We start from the raw sequence: 26,720 nt of genomic DNA, 5'->3' as shown, positions 1-26,720 counted from the left end.
GTTTTTTGCTTTTTATGGTTCTCCAATTGTTGTTCTCTGGTTGGGTTATCAGCATCAAGCATTCGTTTTGAATTTGATGTAGGAAAGAACCATTGCTATCCATTTCTTCAACAGTAAAAACTGATTAAAAATATACAATATTAGCTGAATTTGGACTGTGAACTCCAGAGACAGAGGTGACAACAACATAATCGTGTTGTATAGCCAATTGGACCGAATCAAGTGTGCAAAGTAGACATGTGTGCAAAATGGAGATCTATGTATGGGGCAAGATTTTTTTTTTGGACAGATGTCCTTTTTTTGGTGAGAGAGGAATATTTGGGAAAGAACATAGGCAAGTCTGGGGCAGGTGAGGTGAGGAAGCAATTGCTGACAGACAAGACATGCAAGACAAGACAGAGGGATGGTGAAGGACAGGGGGTGAACACCATAGTTGGTGTGAGGGTGGAGAAATTGAGGTCTCATGGACATCAGGATGGGTGACAGTGGGAGTCAAGTCCATACTCAGTAGACTGTTGCCACTGTTTCTTCACTGTGCCAGCAGCTGCAATGCCAAACTTGTGCATCTGACCCAGGACCATGAGTACAGTAGTCCTAAACTTACAGCTCTTACCACAAGAAAGTTGAGAAATCAGTTGTCTTTGTTGCAGTTCATTTGTATAATATGTATTGTCAACACAGTAAAAGAAAAGTTTGCTTACCCTGTACTAGAACCCAGAACCAATTGAATTCCACCCCTTGACTTACCACCTATTGCCACAGGATTAGTTACATGACATCCCCTACATTAGTATTCATTGTTAACTTGACAGTGTTAGCACAGCACAGTCTTGCTTACTGGGTTTGTGCAATGCCCAGTGGTATTAATTGAATGTATCTGGTTTCTATTTTTGGTTGTTTGAGTCATGTCTAATACATGGGTGTTCCAGTAGCACAAATGAGCTAAGCATCACGCAAACATGTGCAAAAAAAGAAAAAAAGAAAAAATATGAACATCAATAAAATATATGAAATTACTAAATGCAGAATGACATATCTATGGCAGGGTCCATTGTTTGATTTTTCTCTATTTAAATGTGTTTTGGACACTGCTAAATTTTGAAGAAGGGAAAGCAATTGCCATCATACCTATCAACTCTACAGATTTTTTCAGAATGTCCAGATCTGTGCTTCATATTTTGGTCTGTTTCTCATAAAATTTGTGGGTTTTTGGCAAATCACTGGCGAATCATTGGGGACTGAATTCATAAAATAATGATAGACATTCAAGATTCAGATTTCAAACCCTTCAGATTATTCATGCTACTGCAAAACCTGTTATTTTATAAACATTTTAAGTTTGTAAGAGCAGTATTTAAACACTTCCCCTATTTGTTGGCCTTTGTCAACCCATTATTTATAGCTTTGTTCAGATTTCATTCTGTAAGAGGTTGAGAGGTCTGACTGCCAAGCTGCAGATAGCAACCTTATATGGAAATGCTATCTGCATTCACAAAGAGGTTTAGCGGCCATAAAAATGCAAAACATTTCGTAAGTGTGCTGTACTTCATTAATATGCATCATGCAACACTGCCACAGGGTAGCAACTTTGTGTATACAGAAACACTCCATGTAGGCTCTGCATGAACCCTACATGGAGTTTCTTGAATCCTGCAGCCTTATTTTCTCTCTACCACTCTTCCTTTGCTCCTCCTCTTGTTCTATGAGATTCCATGTATTCTGCAATACATTAACTTTTGTCAGTCCCTCTAAGTCATTTCTATTACCTCTTAACCATATCTCCTTCTCTTTTATTTTGACCCTATTTTTAAATTTCATTTCCATTTTATTTTATTACAGTCATAAGTTATAACTTTTGAAGATATGTCTGTCTTCCCTAATAACTCTTGAATAATTTCCACTACCCATTCCTTAGATTCTTACTAGTGCCACTATCTTATTTTTACTGCATTGCCCTGCATTTTTATTTTAATGTTATTGGTGCATGATCCCTAATAGTTATTTCATGTGTGTCAAAGCTTTCAATTACATGTACATGTTCCTATGAAATATAATTTCTATCTAGTCTAGCTGGTTATTGTACTTTGGGGAATAATATGTAAGTTCTGCCTGAGTTCTTACTACTGAATTCATGTCTTTCATACCAAATATTTTCATAAATTTCTTTAGAAATCTATCCTCTTTTTATATTGTCCCTTCTAGGCCCCCCCTAATTTATCCTCACTATTTTAAATCAAATTCTAGTCCCCACCTGTAAGTAATATTCCCTACTGAAAGCTAATTATTTCTCCCAAAAATTTCTTAACCTCCATAACAGCATTTTCAGTGGATTATAAATATATGCCATTATAATCCTCTTGCTTTGTTAACAGCCCCTTACTACCACAAGTCAAACAGTTTGTCTTTTTCCCTCATCTGTCACTATAGGAGCCCATCTAACAATTAGGAGCCCATCTAACAATTAATATAATAACTCCTTTTTCTTCTGTCCCTACTATTCTGCTGAATATCTAATCTGAAATCCTCTCTTTGTCAGTAGCATGCTCATTTCTTTCCAAATATGTCTTTTGCAGCATTGCTATTTGCACTTTGCATTTCTTAATACAACTCAGTACTCTTTACTTTTTATCTTTGCCTGTAATGCCATTCACATTCTAGGATAATATGGACAGCATGGCCATCATGATAATAAGCTACTGTTCCAACCTAGTGTACATGACAGTTTTTTTTTGAAAGTGTATTTCCCAGCTTTTGTGGCAGGCTAATCTTTTGTACAGCTGTTTATTCTAATCTCCATCTGAACCTATGCAACATTTTTCAAGACTTTTTGTTTTATTGAAAATCCTTAAACAAAAAAAAAATGAAGACTTGGAACAAACACACAAAACTATTTACATCTTCAAAACATGAAGTTTAACCTTCCAGAAGGGACCAATTGTCCCAAACTGATGGCTGCACCTACAGACATTATCTAATTTAAAAGTAAGGTTACCCATGCTAAAGTACATGCTGCAGCCTGTGCTCCTACTTACACTGCTTGCTGTCTGTTCTGCTGTTATTTTTCTTCCCCTCCTAGTTGTGAAGTTTAGATGGTTTTATAATGTTAAATTAACATTCACCAGTATAAATAAAAATTGGTCACTCCTGCAAATCACGTACAGTGATTTTATTCAAGAATGGGGATAAGAGACAAATAAGTAAAAGTGTTTATGTTGTAGTGGACTAAAAAGGGAAAAAAGGAGAGACGTGAGTATATTCCTCTATATAGTTTTGTAACAGTGATTGCTTATAAAGTAGGAATAGAGATAAAAAGAGAAAAAAAGATAGAAAGTCAAAGAGAAAAAAGAGAGCTCAAGAAAAAATGAAAGGGATGAGTAGGAAATTGAGGATTACTCAGCTAGTTTGCTTTGTTGATTGACTTATGGAGGATGGCAGGACTGGTTAACTGCACATAATTGTTAATAGTAATTTCAATTCAGGCTTCTGAGTTCTTGCAGGAGGTTAACTACAGGGCACAAAAGATTACAGAAGAAACTGAGGTTAAAAGGTGAAGCATAAGCAATCAGGAAACAGGTGTGTTCCATGAAAAACATTAAGAAGGTGGGTGACAAGCAGATTTAGGAATGAGACTTGGTATTCATGAATGAAAGGGATGAACAGGGCTGCCTGCTTCACTATCACCTTCATCAGGTAATGTTTCATCTGTGAATAATGTAACAGATTCCTGTTAGATTGTATTGTGGAGGATCTGGTTTATTAAATAGAGGGCTTTGCGGATTTGTTTGGTGAAGGGAGCTTTGTAGGGTTAAAATAATCTAGAGAATGAATGAGCTATGCAGGACCAGGGGATGTCACCCAGAGAGTTAGCAACATCAGCAGTGAGGGCAGGTCATAGCATCTACATTTCTAGTTGGACTATTACAACCAGGAGGATCAGAAAGGTTAAGGGACATTAGTGGTAAGTTGCGGCTGTTTATAAGTACTAAGCCAGTGGAAAACTGACAGACTGAGTATGTTGAAGCACATAGTCTGCAGATTGCTAAGGAGAAGATTTAGATAGGAAGTCTGCCTAAATGTTTGATTTGCTAGAAGCCCACAGGGCACAGAGGATAATGGAGTTGGGTCCACAGACTGCAAGGGAACACAAACCTTAGTCCTGGCAGTGCTTGGTAAATGGTAGAATGCCAGCTATGATGTAATGGTATTTACAGGAGTCATAAAGGATGATGGGGGTGGGCTGAAAATGTGACTAAGTTATTATCAGGACCATCAAGTTGCAAGTAAGGCAATCTAACCCATAGATGCATGTGATGACTGATAAACTGCAGATGAATATTAGGAGAGAAGAGTTCAAAGCAGCATTCGAGTAGTGTTGGATATTTAATGTTAAGTATTACTAATGGACAGTTTGCACTTTGCTTATGTTTACCTTCATTATGCTAGATGACATCCAGCTTTTATTTGCTTTTTGTCTTTCCATAGGAGACACTGTGAGGTTTTTTTATGCAGTTATGGATCTTGTATTGATGGGCTAGTGGATGGATTAGCAGGTGAATCAAGCTGAATGGGAAGGGGATACTTTTGGAATATTGGAAAATGGGTCAATTCACTAGGCATTTAAAACAGCAAGAACCTAACAAAACAGTGCGGTGAGTGGTTCTGAAAGAATTCTTGCACATGTATCACAATCAGTCATATGCTCTACTATTAGTCCAGAGTTTCAGTGAAAGGTTTTCTTTGCAGGCAGACTCAGCCATGAAAAGATCAAAGTGTAAGAACCTGAAGTCAGCCAAAGGCAAAGAGTTAGCAGTGTAGGAATTATTGTTCAAAGCAAACAGAGTAGGTAGAGTGGCGGGAACTTTCACCACCCGTCTCCTAACTATTTCACGATTTTATTTTGCATCGGTCTATAAGACACAACCATTTGTTAACCAGGTAAACTTGCTAGACAGATGTTTCCCTTTTCAGGAGCAAACTGGGAGTACTGTCTGGTCATGTGACTTGCTCTGAGTCACACAGCAGGCAAATGATGGTGGAAGAAATCAAACTGTGCACCTTTAGTTACAAGCAGCAGCTCTTTAACAGTTTGCAGCCTTAATCTTCTTCATTAACTGCCACCCCAGAATATCAGATAATACATAGTCTGTCCTGCCCAGCAGGTAGCTTAGTGAATTATATCATTGATGATGATGCATCCATTGCTGAATGGGTACAAGAGTCCTCTTGGTTGTCCAGGCTAGACACTGAGGCAGCACTTTCTCTACTTCCTATTGGCAGAGTTGATTAACAGGTGTTAAGTATGCAATTGGGGAGCCAAATAGTTTTGTAATAAAACAACGTTTGTGGATTTCAGAGGTGTAGAGGGTCCATTTGAGAAGTTTAACACAGCAGTACATTGAATGTGACATTCCAGTGGTTTTGATAGGAAAGTTGGAACATAGGAAAAGTGCTAGGCATGCAGTCACAGGAACCATAAGATGCTTTATCATATACACCCTTAAGGAGACACACTTAAAAGTTCTTGCAACCCTTTGCATTCAATCTAATAGTGCTCACCTCAAAAATCAAGCAGGGACATACATGATAACCTGGATGCAAATTTTTGTCCACCATCCAATTGTAAAGACTAGCTTTAAAGGCAGACAAAGTAGTACTTTGCTTGACTTGTGATGCTTACTCATTCCACATTGAATTTGGAATCTATCCCTCCAGGAACTTTTATTTGTTGCTGTAGTTTTAGGTCCCTAATGTAGGTGTTTGCAGAGCCAAAGGTGGATTCTAATAGAGGTAATTCAGGCCATCGCCCAAGGTGCACATCTTCTGAGAGGGGGATTTGGCCAGTCATGGATGAAGTGAAATACATCTTCCTTTTGCTGTAAAAATACAGCACTAGCAGATTTACTGGGGAGCTGTTAGAAAGTTAACTACCTAATAGCCAAGTAACTTTTCATCTTCTTCCATTCCTCAGGAGGGAGTTTCTGCACAATGGATTTCACTGGTTGTTTTTTCACTGCTCTACTTTGTCCCACATCCTTTAAGCAACAGATTGACTCAAGTGTCAACCAATGCCACAGCAGAGTGATGTGGAAAAGCTCAAGACAAACTATATTTGCTGTCAGTGTAAGAGTACTGATTTCTTGGTTTTACACTGACCCTTTTTTCTGTAGGGCTATCGATTCAGAGGCTGTACCATTATTTTTTTTCACTGGGGAGATGAAAGCAGTGCTGATAGCAGCAGCCAGCAGCTGAAAAATATATTTCAAGTTTTTTTTTAAATAGTCCCACCAGAGTCAGCATTTGGGCTGAAGAAGTAAATCAGTGCTGGTAAGAGAAGCCAGCAGTTGGAAGACAGTTCTAATTATTTATTTTTTTTATTTTGTTTTTATTTATTTATTTTATTTTTGTACTTTGAAGTCAGTATTATGCTGAAGGGGAGAAGGAGCTGTGGAAGCAGTCAACTGCTGACCAAAGAGCAGAGCAAAGTAACAGCGCACCAGGCACAAGAGGTGCTAAGCGGAGATTGATCATAGTCAAATGGAGCCCTGGGCAGGGTAATGGATTGTGCCCCCCCAGTAGTCCTTCCAATAGCCATTCCATTGTCCCATTACTTGGCTATTTCTCCCCTTGTTAACATAAACAGTGTTCAAATCTAAAAATGTGCATAATATTTTCTTCTTTACATCTACAATGATTATATATATTTGGATTTAATTTAAAACTTTTATTTTTAAGTTTATAGCACAAAAATAGACAGTCATTTGTTAAACCTAATGATATGGTCTAATAATGAAAACAGACTTGGCATGAACAGTAAACTTCTCTGCCTTTGAAACAGCATTGGCACCCACATTCAAAAACTGCATCTGGCCAGTGGTGGATTAAGATTACCTTTGGGCCACTTGAAACTATAGGCATCCTGTATACATTTTTAGTGTGGAGTCTGCATGTCCTCCCCACAGTTGGGTGGGCATTCAAAAGACATGTATAAATGGCCATACCTTCGCTGAAGGTTGAACATCGAGCTGGCACCTCGGCATTCGTGAAAATCTACTGCCAATCATTAGCGGACCGGAGTTCCGCTGTGGCGACCCCTAACCAGGAAAAGCCGAAAGACAACAACAACAGCAACATATAAACGTGTTCTTTGACTCACCTTCCTGATTGTATTAAATTATATTCCTTGTATAATACAGCACCACTTGTTAAACTCTGTTTTAAAAATTGAGTTTTAAACATTTTTCCAGTAAGCAATGAATCAAAACTATGCACCAGCAATGACAAAACTACTCATTTCAGAATATTTCAACCATAAAAAGCCCTCCAAGCTTCTTTTATTACAATCCACCAATATCACTCAATAAGCACAATTTCTACATAAGTAAAATACATCTAAATAATGCCCCATTAAAGAGACCTGTAACTAATGAAGAGGTTGCTGCTTGCAAATAACTTTATGTTTCAGTATTTCATCTACAAATTCAGTGCCTCCTACCCTTGAAGGATAAATTGCCTATGTTATACTAAAAAAATGGCAAGCTAGTAATATTGCAATAGGGAATGGCTGACAAATCAACAACAGGTTCATAGTTATTAGTCCAAAGGGGAACATACTCAGGAGTGAACCAACTCCACCCCCTCTTAAAGTACACCACAGTATCAATAATCCATCTATATGGTGTGGGAGTAGAACTCACAGCCTTCTACACAAAAGACAGGCATACTAGTTATTGTGCTACGAACATTGCTTTTAAATTTTCAACCGAAACAGTGATGGCCATTTGCTAAAGAAAACAGTTGCAAATTGAAAACATACTTAGCATGAGCAACAGTAACTCCCCCCCTGAAACTCACAATTCCTTGAAAATGCATTGAAACTTAATTCTTTGGAAATGCACTGAAACTCAGTTGCTTGAAAATGCTGTGAACTTCACAATTCTTTAAAAATACCCTGATACTCTTTAACAGTTTGGTAGTTGTTGTAGAGGATTCAGTCTTGTCTCCTGTAACCAAGATACATAGTTTGAGTCTGAGCAAGTTATTTAACTAACCTGCCATCCCTAACTAAGGTATTACACACACACACACACACACACACACACACACACACACACACACACACACACACAGAAACATTCACACACACAGGGTCTATATTATAACATTGAATGTTTAAAAAAGCGAATGATGAATAATCGACTCCATGTAAGCAAAAACTTACAATCTTGAAAGCTCAGAACAGAGATTTTTTAACAAGGGGGAAAAAAAAAATCGCTGTTCCAAAAAAAAAAAAAGAAAAAAAAAATTTGAAAGAATACATAAAGTGAGGTGCTTCGCCCCCACACCCCCCTACTTAAATATACCAATTCTGAGATTGCACTACAGTGCCGAAAATGGCAAAGTAATGGAAGCCACCAAGCAAATTCTTTCCCTGGGAAAGAATTTAATTAAAAGCCACTTCGCTATTTTGCCATTTTGTTGTTTTAAGTTCGACCAAGACACATTCGATAGAATGCATCTTCGGTCATCTAATAGGAACACACACACACACACACACACACACACACACACACACACACACACACACACACACACACACACACACACACACACACACACGTGTGCATGTGCATGCCTTACTTACTGATGGAATGCTTGCACTGACACATGCAGAGAAACAACAGAACTATAAATGTGTATGTGCCAATACATGCACAGATGCAGCGTGCAGTCTTAGAGAAGAACGCTGTTAAAAAAAAAGACATGCAATTGTATTTTTTTATTTAAAAATTAAATGCTGTGGCAGCACCTCGGTCAGTGGGTCCTCCGGCCAACGGGCCCTGCCTAAGCCGCCTAGTGCTGGATCTCGCTCTGGTGGTAGGTACAGCAAAACAGCAAGCAGCTACAAGGAAAGGGAATTACTGGAAAGATACTTCATTATACAGAGGCTGAAAGCTGCTTATTTTTTAATTAAGATGCTAGCTGCAAGGTAGCTGATCATCTAAGGAGAGCATAAGTTTGTATGATAGCCACATATCTACCAGCTATACCCAAATTTGCCTTACACTTTTGCCCTGTCCCTTGCAAAATGTTTGATTCAATGGCAAATTATGGAGGATTACTGAGGATTACAGTTAGTCAGTAAGGCCAAAAAATATAGTTTCTTTGTATTTATTGTTCAGAAAATATAAGCTGATGCAAATCTGATGTTCTATTAGAACAAATAAAGAAATAAAAGCTGGTGACAGTCTGTATATGAAAATAATTGATTGCTGTCGTTTGATCATTATTCTGTTTTTCAGAATTGCAGGGCTAATGCTTTTTTTCCTGAAGCAAGTTTGTATAATACCTCTCAACTCTCTCTGGTTTTGCAGAACATTCTTGATTTTGCTTCCTTTTGTTCTGTGCATCATAAATTTGTTGATTTTCTGATAAATCATTGATGACTAAAGTCCGGTAATAATGCTAGACATTAGCTATGTTATTTTTGTTCATAAAATGCATGTTGATGCAAAACCTACTCTAATAACAAAATAACTATAATTGCAGGGTACATTGTATTTGAAGATGACTACAGTTGTTTGATCATTAGTTCAGCTTTACAGGGCTGATGCGATTTTTGTCAAGCAAATCGATAATAGTACCTCTGAACTATTTCTGATTTTGCCGAACATCCCTTATTTTGCCTCATATATTTTCTCTTCCTCAAAACATGTTTGATTCCCTGGTAAAATACTAAGGATAATGACAGACACTGGAGTTATATATATGTCTTATTGTCCAGAAAATGCATGCTGATGTAAAAGCTGTTGTGGTTTTGACTTCTTAACTGAGTTATAGTTATATGTAAAAAGTACTTCAGATTTTGGGCATTTGCTCCCTGCTGTTTTAGCCCTTGATTTGTTATTGCCAATGCACAGAGTTAAAAAAAATACTGTCACAATTATTTTGTTTCATAATCAGATGTCTGAGGTCACAGTCAAAAGAGTGGCTATAATTTCTGGGTAGGTGTGGCAGGTAGTCAGTGGATGAAAGTAACTTAGGATCATTTCATGTTCACTTTAATCAGTCATTAATCTGGCTTTGCAGGGCTAGTACATATTTATGTGGAATAAATTGTTATACTTAACTGTGGTTGTTGTGTGTTTTTATGAAGCAATCTTGAAATACATCACTGTAGTCGTTATTTTTCCGCAATCAGACATCAGGGATGCAGTCAGTCAACAATGTGGCTATAATTGCCAGATACAGAGGATGTCTGACTGGTCCTTTTGTGATGATCATGTTAAGCAGTTAGTCTGGCTTTTCAGGACTTATGCACACCTGTCCTGAATAAAGCAATTTAGAATACTTTATTGTCACTATTTTTACTGTAATCAGACTTGTGGTGAGCACATAGTCAAACTGTCAGTAAAGGATGTGGTACATTTGTAAATTTCAATGACAGCAGCTCAGATTGTATTTTATGGTTGAATTGTCTTGAAATGAGTAACCTTATTATCCATTAGTACATTTTGTTTCACTTCTTGCTGGAAAAAACCTTAAGACTACAACTTTAAAACACATGGAAATACAATTGACTTTATTTAAGAATACATTATTTATTAAACGGGTGCTGCGGTAGCATTGTCGCCTCACAGTAAGACATTGTGATTCTCAGCTAGAGCATCTTCTGTGTGGAGACATGTGTGAATGGGCATACCTTCTTTGAAGGTTGTGCGTCAGGGCTGGCAACTTGGCACATAAAAATCTACTGCCAATCATTAGTGGTCCGGAGTTCCGCTGTGGCGACCCCTAACTGGAAAAAGCCGAAAGACACAACAACAACATTATTTATTAAACAATAAATATACTTCAAAATAAGGTAAACTCTCAGTTAACCGACACCCATGGGGATTGGTAGATGCTGGAAAACTGTAGTTTCTGTTTACTTGAGAGTTACTATTAAAAACAGGCCTGACTAATACTGTATCCTATACTATTTGTTTGTTTGACTTGTTCTTAGGTTGGGGAGAGAGGGAATTTATTCCTATCTTCCTTTTTAAAACTCTAAAACTCTAAAAACGTAAGGTATGTTTCTGTGGGGGAAAACAGAAAGTGCAACACATAAAAACTGTACTGTATTTCTTTGATTTTTTTTCCAGTTGCTTGAGTTCTGGTTAACTGAGAATTTACTGTATGCTTTTAAGCAATCATGTAAATAGGTATACATTTAAAACAATCAGGAAGGTGATTAAAAAATAGCATATGCTTTTATGCATGGTCCTCAAGGAGGAGTTTCTTCGAGGGACCTTAGCTTGAAAACTGGCCAGCACCCAACTTACACTTAATCTGCCACTGTGCAAATCCCCTGATTTTGCAACGAAATAAGAAGCCAGATAGGACCGTGCATTTCATGTCTCAAAGGGGAATACACACAACGAAATAAGAAGTCAGATAGGACCGTGCATTTCATGTCTCAAAGGGGAATACACACAACGAAATAAGAAGTCAGATAGGACCGTGCATTTCATGTCTCAAAGGGAATACACACAATGAAATAAGAAGTCAGATAGGACCGTGCATTTCATGTCTCAAAGGGAATACACACAACGAAATAAGAAGTCAGATAGGACCGTGCATTTCATGTCTCAAAGGGGAATACACACAACAAAATAAGAAGTCAGATAGGACCGTGCATTTCATGTCTCAAAGGGGAATACACACAACGAAATAAGAAGTCAGATAGGACTGTGCATTTCATGTCTCAAAGGGGAATACACACAACGAAATAAGAAGTCAGATAGGACCGTGCATTTCATGTCTCAAAGGGGAATACACACAACGAAATAAGAAGTCAGATAGGACCGTGCATTTCATGTCTCAAAGGGGAATACACACAACGAAATAAGATGTCAGATAGGACCGTGCATTTCATGTCTCAAAGGGGAATACACACAACGAAATAAGAAGCCAGATAGGACCGTGCATTTCATGTCTCAAAGGGGAATACACACAACGAAATAAGAAGTCAGATAGGACCGTGCATTTCATGTCTCAAAGGGGAATACACACAACGAAATAAGAAGTCAGATAGGACCGTGCATTTCATGTCTCAAAGGGGAATACACACAACGAAATAAGAAGTCAGATAGGACCGTGCATTTCATGTCTCAAAGGGGAATACACACAACGAAATAAGAAGTCAGATAGGACCGTGCATTTCATGTCTCAAAGGGGAATACACACAACGAAATAAGAAGTCAGATAGGACCGTGCATTTCATGTCTCAAAGGGGAATACACACAACGAAATAAGAAGCCAGATAGGACCGTGCATTTCATGTCTCAAAGGGGAATACACACAACGAAATAAGAAGCCAGATAGGACCGTGCATTTCATGTCTCAAAGGGGAATACACACAATGAAATAAGAAGTCAGATAGGACCGTGCATTTCATGTCTCAAAGGGGAATACACACAACGAAATAAGAAGCCAGATAGGACCGTGCATTTCATGTCTCAAAGGGGAATACACACAACGAAATAAGAAGTCAGATAGGACTGTGCATTTCATGTCTCAAAGGGGAATACACACAACGAAATAAGAAGCCAGATAGGACCGTGCATTTCATGTCTCAAAGGGGAATACACACAACGAAATAAGAAGCCAGATAGGACCGTGCATTTCATGTCTCAAAGGGGAATACACACAACGAAATAAGAAGTCAGATAGGACTGTGCATTTCATGTCTCAAAGGGGAATACACACAACGAAATAAGAAGTCAGATAGGACTGTGCATTTCATGTCTCAAAGGGGAATACACACAACGAAATAAGAAGTCAGATAGGACTGTGCATTTCATGTCTCAAAGGGGAATACACACAACGAAATAAGAAGTCAGATAGGACTGTGCATTTCATGTCTCAAAGGGGAATACACACAACGAAATAAGAAGCCAGATAGGACCGTGCATTTCATGTCTCAAAGGGGAATACACACAACGAAATAAGAAGTCAGATAGGACTGTGCATTTCATGTCTCAAAGGGGAATACACACAACGAAATAAGAAGTCAGATAGGACTGTGCATTTCATGTCTCAAAGAGGAATACACACAACGAAATAAGAAGTCAGATAGGACCGTGCATTTCATGTCGCAAAGGGGAATACACACAACGAAATAAGAAGTCAGATAGGACCGTGCATTTCATGTCTCAAAGGGGAATACACACAACGAAATAAGAAGTCAGATAGGACTGTGCATTTCATGTCTCAAAGGGGAATACACACAACGAAATAAGAAGTCAGATAGGACCGTGCATTTCATGTCTCAAAGGGGAATACACAGATCATCTTGTGCCCTTTTATTTTCTTGGTTACATACATTGTTGTGGCCTTTCCAGTGGTACCTACCAAGTAAGGCATTGTATTTAATGATGGGTCTCATACAGTGGCTTCTTTCATTCTTGAAGATTCCCTTGTGCATTAACTGGGCCAGATAGAAGGATCTCCTAATTATGATGGATACATGATGATTGAATGGGAGAGAGTTGTCCAAATAAGTACTCAGCTATCCTTTCACAATATCTGTCTGAAGACAAGTGCTAACTGTACATAATGTAGTGGCAGCAGCTATTTTGCTGAAAGTTGCTATGTTGCACCTTTTTATATTCAGCTAGAGATCATTTCCAGTACATGGGGTGTGTGCCCATTCTAGCCCTTGTTGAAGGAGTTTATCATTACTGGATTGCTTTTTTTCTCATTTGTGGTTAAGGGGTTCATGTGGGCGGAGATTAAATCAGATTATTTGTTAAAAATCGATGTTCTGCTGATCAAGGCTAATTAAGTGCGTTTATTTAAAACCTTAACATTTCCTGGCCTAGAAACTGATGTTCCTTGGCAGTCTTTCAGGTTGACCCAGAATAAGATGAACAAACTGGAGAATATTTCTAATTTTTAGGATAAGGAGAAAGCAGGAGTGAGGGATCGCATGTCTTTGCTCAATTTATGTAACTGCCTATGGAGCACTGAAAATGAGTATTGTGCTTAATGGAATTTTGTCATGTTTTATGAAAGGTGCTTGGTTGAAGGATCATAGATTATGAACAGTGAGAGTTTTTAAGACATTACAACAGGGTGTCCTTTTGGAAGTATAAATGGATTGACAGTGCAGAAACTGACCTACATTAGAATGGGTCCATTTCAGTCAGGATAAGAGCATGACTGAAAGGGTCTATATCACTTTGTTGAATGCTTTATTCAGTGACTCACTATTTATTGAACTCACTTAAACAAAAGCTCATTTAAGCAAATGATCATTTCAGTGAAAATTCTCTAAGGGAAAAAAATAGTAGGCCAGCTACCCACAGTAACAAACACTACACAATTTAAAACTCTGCAAAGTGGGGGGCTTCACTCCTCACACCCCCAGTGTGGGGAGCTGCACCTCCCTCACCCCTTCTAACTAAATTTACTAACTCCAAGATTGCACTACAGTGGGGAAAATGACAAATTACCGATGATGGCCAACCACGTCCTCTCCCTGAGAAAAAAATCGCTGAAACAATCGTTCTCTTAAATGAGCTTTTGCTTAAGTGAGTTCCATAATAGTGATTCACCGAATAAAGCATTTGACAAAGTGATATAGACCTGACTGAAAGGGTAATGATTTGCCTGTCTAGGAGCAGAGCTGTGATAAATGCATTAGCTCCTGTTGGTACTACTTATGCATAGAATCGGGTGATGCCTGCAGTAATAAGCACTACTATCCTTTCCATACAGCACTCTTCCTAAAAAAAATAAATAGTATGCTTATGGTATTAATACAAAACTATGGTAATGAGATGCCCTGCTTAAGACATGTATTCCTCAAGTAAAACACAGGATCTCTTACAATTTATAACCTATAACAGTAGTGTGTTAGCTGTCTGGTAGTCCTGCTGCTGAATCTGTTCCTCTGCTGCTGGGAACATAAATGTAAATTGACATCTGCTTGATCCTTCTGATGAAAATAAGCAAATCCTCTCTCTCTCAAATGAATTGCATATATTTTTATGTTTTCTTGCAAAGTGGTCTCTATACAGGAACAGCACAGGAATGAAGTATTGTTTCTCACAGGGATACAGCACAGATGTCTGCTTACATCACCAAAAGTGAATGAGCCTAAGTGATGTCTGTGCTACCTTGCTTTCCTATTGGCTGTTCAAGCAGCCTCTGCTCCTTTCTTCCCATTCTGTAGGATTCACAAACTGGTTAGCAGCAGAAAGCATGGGAAGCTACATTCTGCTTCTTTTTTTAAAGTCATGATGAAAAAGGAAAGAAGGTAAAATGTCTAAGTGTGCATGCATGTGTGTTTGTTATATGTGGCGTGTGTGTGTGTGTGTGTGTGTGTGTGTGTGTGTGTGTGTGTGTGTGTGTGTGTGTGTGTGTGTGTGTGTGCGTGTGTGTGTGTGTCTGGTTGTGTGCAGTTGTGAGTGTATATGGATGTTTTTGTGTGTATGTGCATATGTGCACATTTGTGTGTGTGTGTCTGCATGTTCAAGTTTGTGTGTGTGTGTGTTTGTGTTTGTGCATGTGTGTGTGTGTGTGTGTGTGTGTGTGTGTGTGTGTGTGTGTGTGTGTGTGTGTGTGTGTGTGTGTGTGTGTGTGTGTGCGTGTGTGTGTGTGTGTCTGGTTGTGTGCGGTTGTGAGTTTATATGGATGTTTTTGTGTGTATGTGCATATGTGCACATTTGTGTGTGTGTGTCTGCATGTTCAAGTTTGTGTGTGTGTGTGTTTGTGTTTGTGCATGTGTGTGTGTGTGTGTGTGTGTGTGTGTGTGTGTGTGTGTGTGTGTGTGTGTGTGTGTGTGTGTGTGTGTGCATGTGTGTATTTGCATGAAACTCATCAAATGTGCTTGATTTTGTAGAGTGTAAGAGTGTCCTTGATATTGCCTCATATGTTCTGTCTGTTTCTCATACAATTTGTGGTTTTCTAGCAAATTGTTTAGGACTGTTGTCAGGAAATAATGACAGTCATTTCAGTTGCAGACTTTATATACCTCAGAAAATGCATGCTAATGCAAAGCCTATTATGCTAGTGACTTCTAAGGGTATAACACCAATATTTAAATTCTGTCTCTGATTTTGGGGCTTTATCATACATTACTTTTTGGCTTTCTTCTGAATTTTGAGCTAAGAGGTTAAGAACTGCTACATATATTTCATAACAGTGATCAGAAGTATATTACAGAGGCCATCTTTTTATGTGTTTTTCATTAATTTGATTACACGTGTGTATGTGTATTTGTTTGCTTTGTGTACTTATTTATTTATTTGATCACAATCTGTCAGCCAAAGTTCATCCAGTCAGTTAAGTGGCTGGTAATTATTTGTCATATCTGAATATTTGGATGGGCTGAAATGGGTTGCATTGGGTTGAAAAATATGCAGCTAATAGCAACAAAGCAAAATATCTAGTGGAATAAATATGTTTCTGCATTTTTGTAAGTTATTTTATCTCTCCACTACTGGCAATCAGTTTTCTGCAGTGCTGTCCTCATTTGCTAGGTTTACCAATCTCTCCTATCATCCTCAGTCATCAGGATGTAATTGTTTCCCCTGGCCTTCGTCACTGAAATTCACCATGTGACTGGACCCCATGTGCATGGCTCTTCTTCCTTCTCCCTCAGATGGATATGCTCATTCTACTTGCCTGCTCTGTCAACCACCCAAGATACTATTGAAACACAGATTGCCTGGGCCATAGATAGAACTGTATTCCTCTAAGCCACTAGCACAGGCCAAGGTGTTTTTGCTTTTTTATTGGTTTTTATGGGAACTGCTATTATATGCATGTTGGCCCAGAATACATTTTAGAGGAGATCTTTACATTTGACATGTTTTGCAAGTTGCTTTGTTATTAGCAACTAGTATAAAATGCACTCTTGTTTTATTGAAAATTATGCCTATACACTGAATTAATGTTTCTGTTAATAAATTGAGTCTATGAGCTACTTCTGGATGTTAAATAAAAGGGTAAATAATGTTGGAAAACTCTTCACTAATAGCTTGTTTCTGACTTCCACCACTTTGTAAAGGTCTGTTATTTGTTTACTAATAACTAATACATTAATATGATGTGCAGGTTACCATCTTAGGCAGTGTCTACTTGGAAAGAATGTAAAACAGCATTTCACAGGCTGAGTTAGCACAACATTTTAGGAATGCCTCAAGGCAGCAATTAGATGATTGGTAAATGAAATACTATGATTTGTTTTCATTCAAAATGATGAATATCTGCTATATTAATAATGTATTACTACTTTACCCTACAAGGAGTTTTTATGTGGTACTTCATGGCATTAAATAAAAGCTTACATAATGCTGGGAACTTCTCACTGTTGCCTTCAATGAAAATTGCTCCTGTTACTCAATCATATTTCCCCATTAAGCAAATGTAAAATAAAATAAAATAGAATACATGCCATGTGTTAATAATTATAGCAATATCTTGAACAAGAAGGTGCTTATGTGAGACTCCATTATATCAAATAAAAGCATACATAATGCTGAAGACATGTTTCACTGATAGTTGGTGTCTTGCTAGCTACATTAATTTGTCCATTAATTTGTCCATTATTCACACAAATCATAGTTATACAAAATGGATATATACAAAACTGCTTAAGAGCAAATTGAAGATCTTATCGGCATGAACAAAAGTCGCAAAAATAGTCGTGGTCTTCCTGATATGGTTAGAAATATATTAATAGTTGTGTTAAACCTTATTATAATCACATTTACATATTATTTAATTAGTTGTTCAAGCATAAAATTGCTATTTTGTCTGCCTGACATATTAATATCACCATTGTGAGGAGAAGAGTGTGCTGAAGAAATTTCGTATTTAAACTTTGTTTTGTAACTTTTATATCTTTTATTATATTTGTTTGTTTACAGATAGGTTATAAAACTACATTCTCAGGAAATTAGCTCAGCCAAAAGCTGTCCACAGAGGAAATCAGCTGGTGTCAGGTAATATGAAATTCTTCTTATGCTGAGTTAGAGACTGTGGTTCAAATGGATGCAACTGTCATAGAGTTCATGAAAATCTGCACGTCAATGATAATGTGAGTTAAAGGACTGGCTAATAAGTAAATTGGTTTCTAAGTCTGACAAGCAGACACTAGTGAATGCGTTGACTAAGTAAAACTCTAAATAAGCCATATTTAAGCTCTTAGAACACATATGACATCAGGGTGAGGTGGTTAGGAATACAAGAATACGTACATTTGCGGCATTCAGTTTTGCCTTCCAAAGCCGGGTAAAAGTTTATCAGGTTTTTGGAGTAAGTAGGATGGTAAAGGCTGGGCTGAACACCAAGCTTGTCAGCTAGAAGAGAGACGGTCACTGTGTAAAAGTGTTTCAAACCACTCTGATTAGGGACCCTGAATAGTATGGCTGTCATTACACTTTGCATGTCACACTGGTGGTCTTCTCTCTCTTTTTATACTTTTAGGCTTTAAGGGTAAGGAATTTTTTAGCTGGAGGAGAGAAGGAGTGATGCAGCCCCTAGAATGGGGGGTGGTTGGAGGTTACAAAAGACCAATTACTCACTTGAGTCCACTCATTCAAGACTGACCAGTTAGGAAAAGGACAGCAAGCTTTTGGTAAAAGAGGACAACAGACTGACCTACTCATTTAGGTGTGACATTACCCTAAATAAATTAGATGGGGTGATCTGGCAGTCTGATCTGGAATTTGTGGCATGTTTAGCTGCAATTTTCAGGCATCACAGAAGACAAGTTTATAGTTTTATGGCATTATGTTGATCCAGTTTTTCAAACCACTCCTTTTAGGGTGAGAAAATTTTAGATCTGGTCAGTGATGGGGTAGCTAAAGTAATTGACGTATCTGACCCATAGATTTTAGGGGCCTTTCTAATTTTTATTAGCTCAGGAAAGCAACACCAGTAGATATTTATTAAAAGTTAATACTTGGAAGAGGTAATAAGTGATAAGTGAAGCCAAGGATTGTTGAGACTAGGATTCTACCTGTTAATTTTTTCAGTTATGTTAGCCTGATACATCTAAAGGGAATAACTGCAGTTATGGCAAGCAGCGACTGTGGTGCCAATGACCTATTGTACTTCTTTATTGCAGGTTACATAAAACTTTTTCTGGTATGGCATTTTCACTTGTACTGACCGAGGAAAGCGTATTACTGCATCTGCATGGAAAGCAGTTGGGATTTGATGTCAGTATGTCAAAGCTGCAGTGGGCAGATGTGAGAGGCATGAGTTCCATCAGTAACAAATAACATAACTAAAGCGATCAAGAAACCACATGTCTTAATGTTACATGTCGGGGGACGTGATCTAGTGTGCATTCCTAAATCAGAGTGCGAGAAAGAGAATTTACAGATTTTGATTGTATGGTTAATGGATATCAGCTGACCAGTTTGGGGGATCACATTGAGTTCTAAAGCTATAAGAAAGCAATACAAGAACATCCTGACCCTCCAAAAATAACATGATTATATTGCGTAGTTCTTGGGGTTCTTGGTGCTACATTGCTTAGACTTCATTTACAAGCCAGGTACCCAATCTGATACAGGCAAGATGTGCCATGTGATGATCATCTAAATACATTCAAGCTTATTGCAAAGCATCTGGAAAAAGATTGTGAAAGCTGCTTGTAGCTTTTGTAGGAATAAGTGGGATTTTAGCAAGTACAAGTGGATTATACAAAGCTTAGGGTAATTGTATATAAAAAGGGTAGGAACAATGAGTTTTGAGTGTTTATGACTTAAAAATAGAAAGAAGGGTGAGCTTCAAAAAAGAAATAAAGAAAATAAAAGAAAGAAAGAAAAAAAGAAAAAGAAATAGAGTATATTGGGGAAAATAGATGGCTACAACAAGGTAACAATGGGTCTTTTCCTTTCTTGGGTGAAGGGAACAGGCCATTGTTCATGTATAATGCAAAATGTGGCCTAGCAGAGGAGTCCATAGAGGAGAGGATTACTACCTTCATCTTCGGGCCGAGAGCAGGGTGAGGTTTGTCTTCTCTTCACTGGGATTTGTGGGTGTGGGTTCTGATTTAGTTTTGTCACCAGATACCAGCAAGGATTTGATAAAGTTGCTGATGCTTCCTGTTTGGTACAAAATAATGCTTTGAGCATGGTCTTCCCTAGCTGCTGAACAAACCTTTAATGACTGAGCAATTTTGGTGGGTCAAGAGTTTGACAACATTTTTAGAGTATACATTTCTCTATGTACATCCTACTGAATTTCTGCCAGTTATTTAGTGGTTCCGGATGGGAAGAACCATACGTAGGCATCACAAGAATCCATAAGCCCTTGGTACAACTCTACAATGCAGGCATGCCACCATATATATGTAATCTTTGCCACTGATAATGTTTAAGTTTAAACAATTGATTCTCAATTTCTTTAAGAGTGATAGTTTCAGGACAAGGATGGGTAACAGAAATGATGTCTGTCTATGTAGAAAAACATTTAAAGGATGGACTGAATGATTATCAGGTTGTTTTAAGTGATTCAAAACAGTTTCTAACACATTTGTATGCACATACTTCTAATATGGGATGTAATGTGCAATACTTGTTTGTAACATTAGATATTTATTCATTATTTACTGTAATACCTAATAATATAGGTTTGGAATTTACTAGGTAATTTCTATTAGATCATGGCCTTTATAGTGCAAAACAAGTGGATTTGTATGCTTATTTATTGAAACAGTGTTAGAGTTTAAAGTCTTCATGTATGCAGGTGAATATTATCGACAAAAACAGATGTAGCGACAGGTACCCCTGTGCTAACAGTTATGCGAACATAGTGTTAGCACAGTGGGAGAAACAGTATGGGGGGAATTCAATAAAGCCTACATGGTGCAATTCTCTGTATATGCATAGTGGCACGGCCCCAACACAGAACATGGCTGCTGAGCGATCCAGTAAAGAGGATGGAGGGGTGTGCACGAGTGTGTGGACAATGTAGTGTCTGCGGAATGCAAATCACCTCATAAGCTGGTGAAATTCATGCAAATGAGGTTGAGTTGTGATACAATAAGCAGAAAGGCACCTGTGTAGTTGCCGTGGTGGTGTAAGAAATGTATGCAGATAAGAACCATGTATTGGACTGTAAATTTTAAACAGGGGCTGTAAAAGCCCCCCCAAAAAAAGGGTGGATATGGCACTGCAAGCATGCAAATGGCCAGAACTATGGCCAGTGGGTCCAGAAAGTAATGCAAATCATTAAAAAATATACATTTTTTTAATATATATATTACGTTTACATTTTAATAAACATGCTGTAATGGCAATAAATAAATAAATAAATAAATAAATAAATAAATAAATAATGTAAAAAAATAAAAATTAGACATTTGCAAAAATATTGCATTATAGTGCCCAGCATGCAGAGTCTTACAATGGCAGGTGTCAGTGGTTGCTAAGGAGGCAGGCCCTGGAGTAGTGAAGTAACCAGAGTATACGCAATTAGGTGTATGTGTTACTGAATAGCAAAAAGGGCCACTGTGTCCGAAGGTGCAACCTATAGTAGGGCAAAAATCATGTAAGCAGTAGTAGACAAGGTACCTCACATCAAAAGGGGGTGTGTCATTCTATGTTTAAGCAGATTGGAGCTTATCAGTGCCTGTTTGCACTCTGCTAAGCACAGCTAAGCAGGGGTGTGTGTCTGATGCTGCTAAGGTTTGCGTAGCTCCGCTGCATGTGTTTTAGCTGGTTAAAGAAAAGCTAAGCATGCCCATGTACTGGGGAGGGTCCAAACTGCTGAACACTGTTTACACTAATGCTGTGAGTTAGTAGTGAAAGAAATTAAAATAAATAAATAAATAAATAAATAAATAAATAAATAAATAAAAGGAAATAGCCTGGGAAAGCCAATCAAGTATAAATGACTGATAAGCCCTGTTCCACTGACACTGGCCCATTCAAACCCTCATTGATATCCCTGGCAGGTGGAATGCATCATAGTCAGGCAATCACACAGGCTGCATCTGCAGCACACCAGTATAAAGTATGCATACACCCTTCAATCTGATTGTTCCCACATACTCTGCATCATTGGAATACACACTTGGCAATTTTAACTGACAAAATGATAGGGGCTGCCAGTGCTCTGCTATATCTGTATGTGCTAGAGGCTGAGATCAGTGATTATGCTGATGCTGCCAACAGGCCTAGACTGAGAAGGAGAAGAGTGTTCAGGCTCAGGGCAACATTCCAGGGGCTACATGAGCTGGAGATTGTACAGCACTACAGGGTGGACAGGAACACACTACAAGAACTCATTGACCTCTGCTGGCCTCACCTCAGACCCAAAGCCAGCAGAGGGGAACCAATCTCATTCGAAACAAAGGTATGTGCAGCCTTAAGAATGCTACCTACAGGTACTTTGCAAAGACATACTGGGGATATGATGGAGGTCTCACAGGCATCCACATCCAGGATACTCCACCAGTTCCTGGATGTCATGCAAGCACATGCCAGTAAGAACATTTATTTATGCCGCACCCCTGAGGAGAAAACCAACAATATGTGTCTCTTCCACCATGTCACAGACTACCTAGAGGTACTGGGTGCCATAGACTGCACTCATGTGCACATCAAAGCACCACCCAGTGAGAAGGGTAAAGTCTACATCAACTGCAAGGGGTATCACTCCATCACCTGCTAGGTCATGTGAAATGCTCAGGGCATTATCATGAATGTGTGTGCTGGCAGCCCTGGCAGTTATCACTACTCACACATCTGGCATGAATCACAGCTGTACCAGGCATTTGTCAGGGGGGACATCCCATACGGCCATCTACTGGGGGATGCTGGCTATGCACTGACACCATGGATGATGACACCCATCAGAAATGCACACACACATCTACTGAAGAATGCCATAATGAGGCACACGCACAAACTAGGAACATCATAGACCATGTGTTTGGGCACCTCAAGTCATGGTTCCACTGCCTCGACATATCTGGTGGAGCTCTGCAGTACTCTCCACCCACATGTGCACACATGTTCACAGTATGTGCCATGCTACACAATATGATCCTGTGGAAACAGCTGTAGCAGGAACATCAAAGGGCAGGGACACACAACCTCCCATCAGTGGTAAGCTCCCCACAGCCACAGGGGGGACTCAGAGGAGGAACTCCCTGAGCCTGTCCCTGTAGGCAGATGTAGGCATGCCCAGTATACCCCAGCCTTGGCAAAAAGGCAACTCATAGCACATGCACACCTAACGACCTAGGGACTGACACCTCACTCCGACTCACATACATAGTAAAAAGGATTCCAGCCATACCACACAACCTGCACGTTACCATGTCTAGGCTGTGTACTGCATGCATCCGACAGAGCCAGCCCTGAAGCACTGTTCTCTCAGCTGCTGCAGGCACAAGGTAAGTCATTCTTCTTTACAACAAATGAATGGGGTATTAGACTGTGGTAGCATATGTATGCCTGCCACATGTATGCAAAGAAATGGAATGGGCTACCAGGATAGCCGCAGACAACTGACAGCGATTAGGGACAACAGGAACCCTCTGCCTAATACTGGCTGCTTCATAATATGCAGTAGGCTCCAAGCCAGAAAAAAACACTGCACTATGTGAGGGAATTACATTCCCCTATCCCCAACACACCCATGTTCCTATACAATTGAAGTAATAGTATGTTTGCAAGGTAATACCAGTAGACCACACAATCCTTGGTCTGTCCCAATCAACTGGTAACGAGTACCAGTTCCCCAATATGCAGGGGTCAATGTGCTATGTATGCCTGCGTTTGATAGTGTCAGGAAGTAAACTGCACTGTTTGGTGGCTTTTGTGGCTTAGTGGGTTAAGTACATTAACATGGTTGATAGGGTACATGTTTCAAGATGGTGTGCCTACTGTTCTGAGGTTTACTATTGAAATGTCAATCCCGACATGTGCGACTCGTCTTGCACGAACGCGGAACTGCGATCGCCACTACACCAACTCCCAGATGTGCGAACGGCAAAACCTCGCCCCTATCCGACCCATGGTAGCATGGGTGTGGAGGTGTTGCACGGCCGGTAATGTCGATCGTCGAAGTTTTCGCGGTTTCGGTTCGCTAACGAACAGTTTTCGCAGTTTTGGTTGGTGCAAACACTTCGATGAGGTCACCATTCGAACGAAGTGCATTCGCACATTCAATAGTAAACCCTGTTCTGCATGTAAGCCACACCTATGGTAGGAGTTCTACAGAATGTCCATATGTTAGTATTTGCTACTGCAAGAAAGAGACAATGGAGGGGCAGGGGGTCACAGATGCGGACAGTACACAGCTCTAAGTAACCTAGGTGGTGGCTAGTAGAACAGCAGGTTGTAATAATGTCAGTGGAGCACCAGGTTATAAAGGCTGTCACGTAACTGTGTCAGTAATTACAAAAAGTCAGTGGGCACCATCCATACCCCAGTAATGTACATGGTTTTGCAGAATGTCCACATTTATGCCTCATATATCTGTTCTGTTTGTCATAACATTGCAGTTGTCTGGCAACCTACTGACAAATCAATAAAGGTTGCTTGTGAGAACATAATGATAGACAGCTCAGATGCAGACTTCATGCCCATCAGAAAATGCATGCTAATACAAAACTATTCTACCAACTGTCTACATTTATAAGAGCAGTATTAAAATCTTGTTCAGATGTTTGGACCTGTGTCCCACTGTTATATATGGCCCTGTCCAGATTTTTGGCTTTAAGACTTTGAGAGGTATGGGCAACATGTAGTCTTATAACAACAGTACAACACAAACCATCTAAGGATCAAAGCAGATGTATGGGACACAATGCTGGACAACCTACAAAACAGGGACAGTCAGAGGTGTGAAGACCGTAACCATGTGTATGGTGTTACATGTCTTATCCCAGTCACAGCATACCTACAACTACATAGAGCAGCAACTGTGGACAAAGCCAAGAATTGGAGCAGGGCAGGACAAAGACCCACATATAAGGGGAAGGAGGAACTAATGCCCAGACAAATGTAGAAATTGCAGAATAGAACAGTTCATGCAGTAGCATGGGTTCCTGCAGTGTATGGAGTCAGTAACCAAAATGTCTTTCAGCTGTTCCTCACATCAAGCTATAATGATCTGCCACTGACGTACCAAGAAATCACAGTGCTATGTAAAATGTACCAGACAAATTATGCAAATCTCTGTTCAGTCCAATACAATCTGTACACACCCAAGATATGGATCAGATAGTATGGACAGCACACAGGCAGGAAATCCCTCAGGCATTATATCAGGAAGGTGCTGGACTGTTTCATCAGGTCAAGCAGACAAATGGCTGTAGCACAAAAAATCCATGACTGGAGTACAGGTAGGTCTGGCCTGGCGTCCTATTGTAAGTATTGATGGTCAGACTTGACGTGCTACTACACTTAGCTAATTTCAGCCCATGTCTGAACCCACATCTAACTATAGAACTGTGATGGCCGTATATCTGTGTGCATATAGACAGCTATGTATACCTTAACTGTCTCTCCCTATCCCCATCAGATACAATTATCCTTATCTATCCGTATGGGGCACATATAAGATGTATGTGGATCTGCTGAGTTTAATACAGATACATATTAAAGCTCTGAAATTGTAATTTTATTAGCCTTTTTGGGCTGATTTCTATCCCTTTCAACTTTCTGGCTTAAAAACGCATGTTTGTGCATTTTTCACATCGTGCAGCACTACCGGGCTACAGTTAAACTATTCCAGGTGCCAGAAAGTCTGCTCTTCGAATTTTCCCTTAGAACTAGCTGGTTTCTCAGTAGTAGCACTAAACTCTGAACCCGTGACTAGCACTTGCTCTAGAACCTGCTGGAAAGCACTAGGAAGCCTGAAACTGATACAAGCACTCAACTCTCCTTGTCAATAAGGGGAAATTAATCATAGGCACTAAACAGCCTTTAATTGCAAAGTACCTTGCAAAGGTAAGGGAAAACAGCACTTGTACTTTACAAAAAAAGCACCTAAACAGGCATGTCTAAGGGTCAGCTTCAGGTGATTTCTCCTGTCCACCTGGGGAATCTTGGCATACTGAGGCCATGCGGCAACTGCCCCATGTACATAGACAACCCTCGCCTCCTACCACCCAACACTACAACCTGTGAGAGATGCACTTACATAGCCAAACTGGAAGCAAAGCTCTCTCTGGTCAAGATTGTGCTAGACAGTCAAGAGGAGAAGGTTAACACATGCACTACACCTTAAGCAACTCATTGCTCTACAAAACCCACACCATCAACACCCACACATGGCAACACTAAACCCACATATGCGGAGGCCCTTAACATTAATCTGCTCAAGCAACAATGACCTCCGAAGCTGAAATGCAAACAAAGACCAGTCACAACCAAAGTGACACATAGCTCATAACACCAGTGTGCCACCCAACAACAGCCCCTAAGGCAAAACAATGTACCCAACACTTTAGTCATAGGTGACTCTATAGTCAGGCATACTGATGTCCCACTCACCAGGCTGAACAAGGAGAAAATTACAGTCAGCTGCCTGTCGAGTACCAGGATCCACCACATAACGAATGCACTCAAGTCACTCCACAACAAGTACAAATACGACTCTGTCATTGTCCATGTTGGACAGAATGACTTGAGATGTACCTCCCTGGACTACATGAAAAAAGACATGGAAGAGCTCTTGGATCATGTGGCCCAGGCAGG

The sequence above is a fragment of the Protopterus annectens genome, chromosome 1.part0, assembly GCF_019279795.1.
Source record: "Protopterus annectens isolate FY-2018-M chromosome 1.part0, PAN1.0, whole genome shotgun sequence".
NCBI lineage: Eukaryota > Metazoa > Chordata > Ceratodontiformes > Protopteridae > Protopterus > Protopterus annectens.
Note: the sequence above shows the minus strand (reverse complement) of the source record.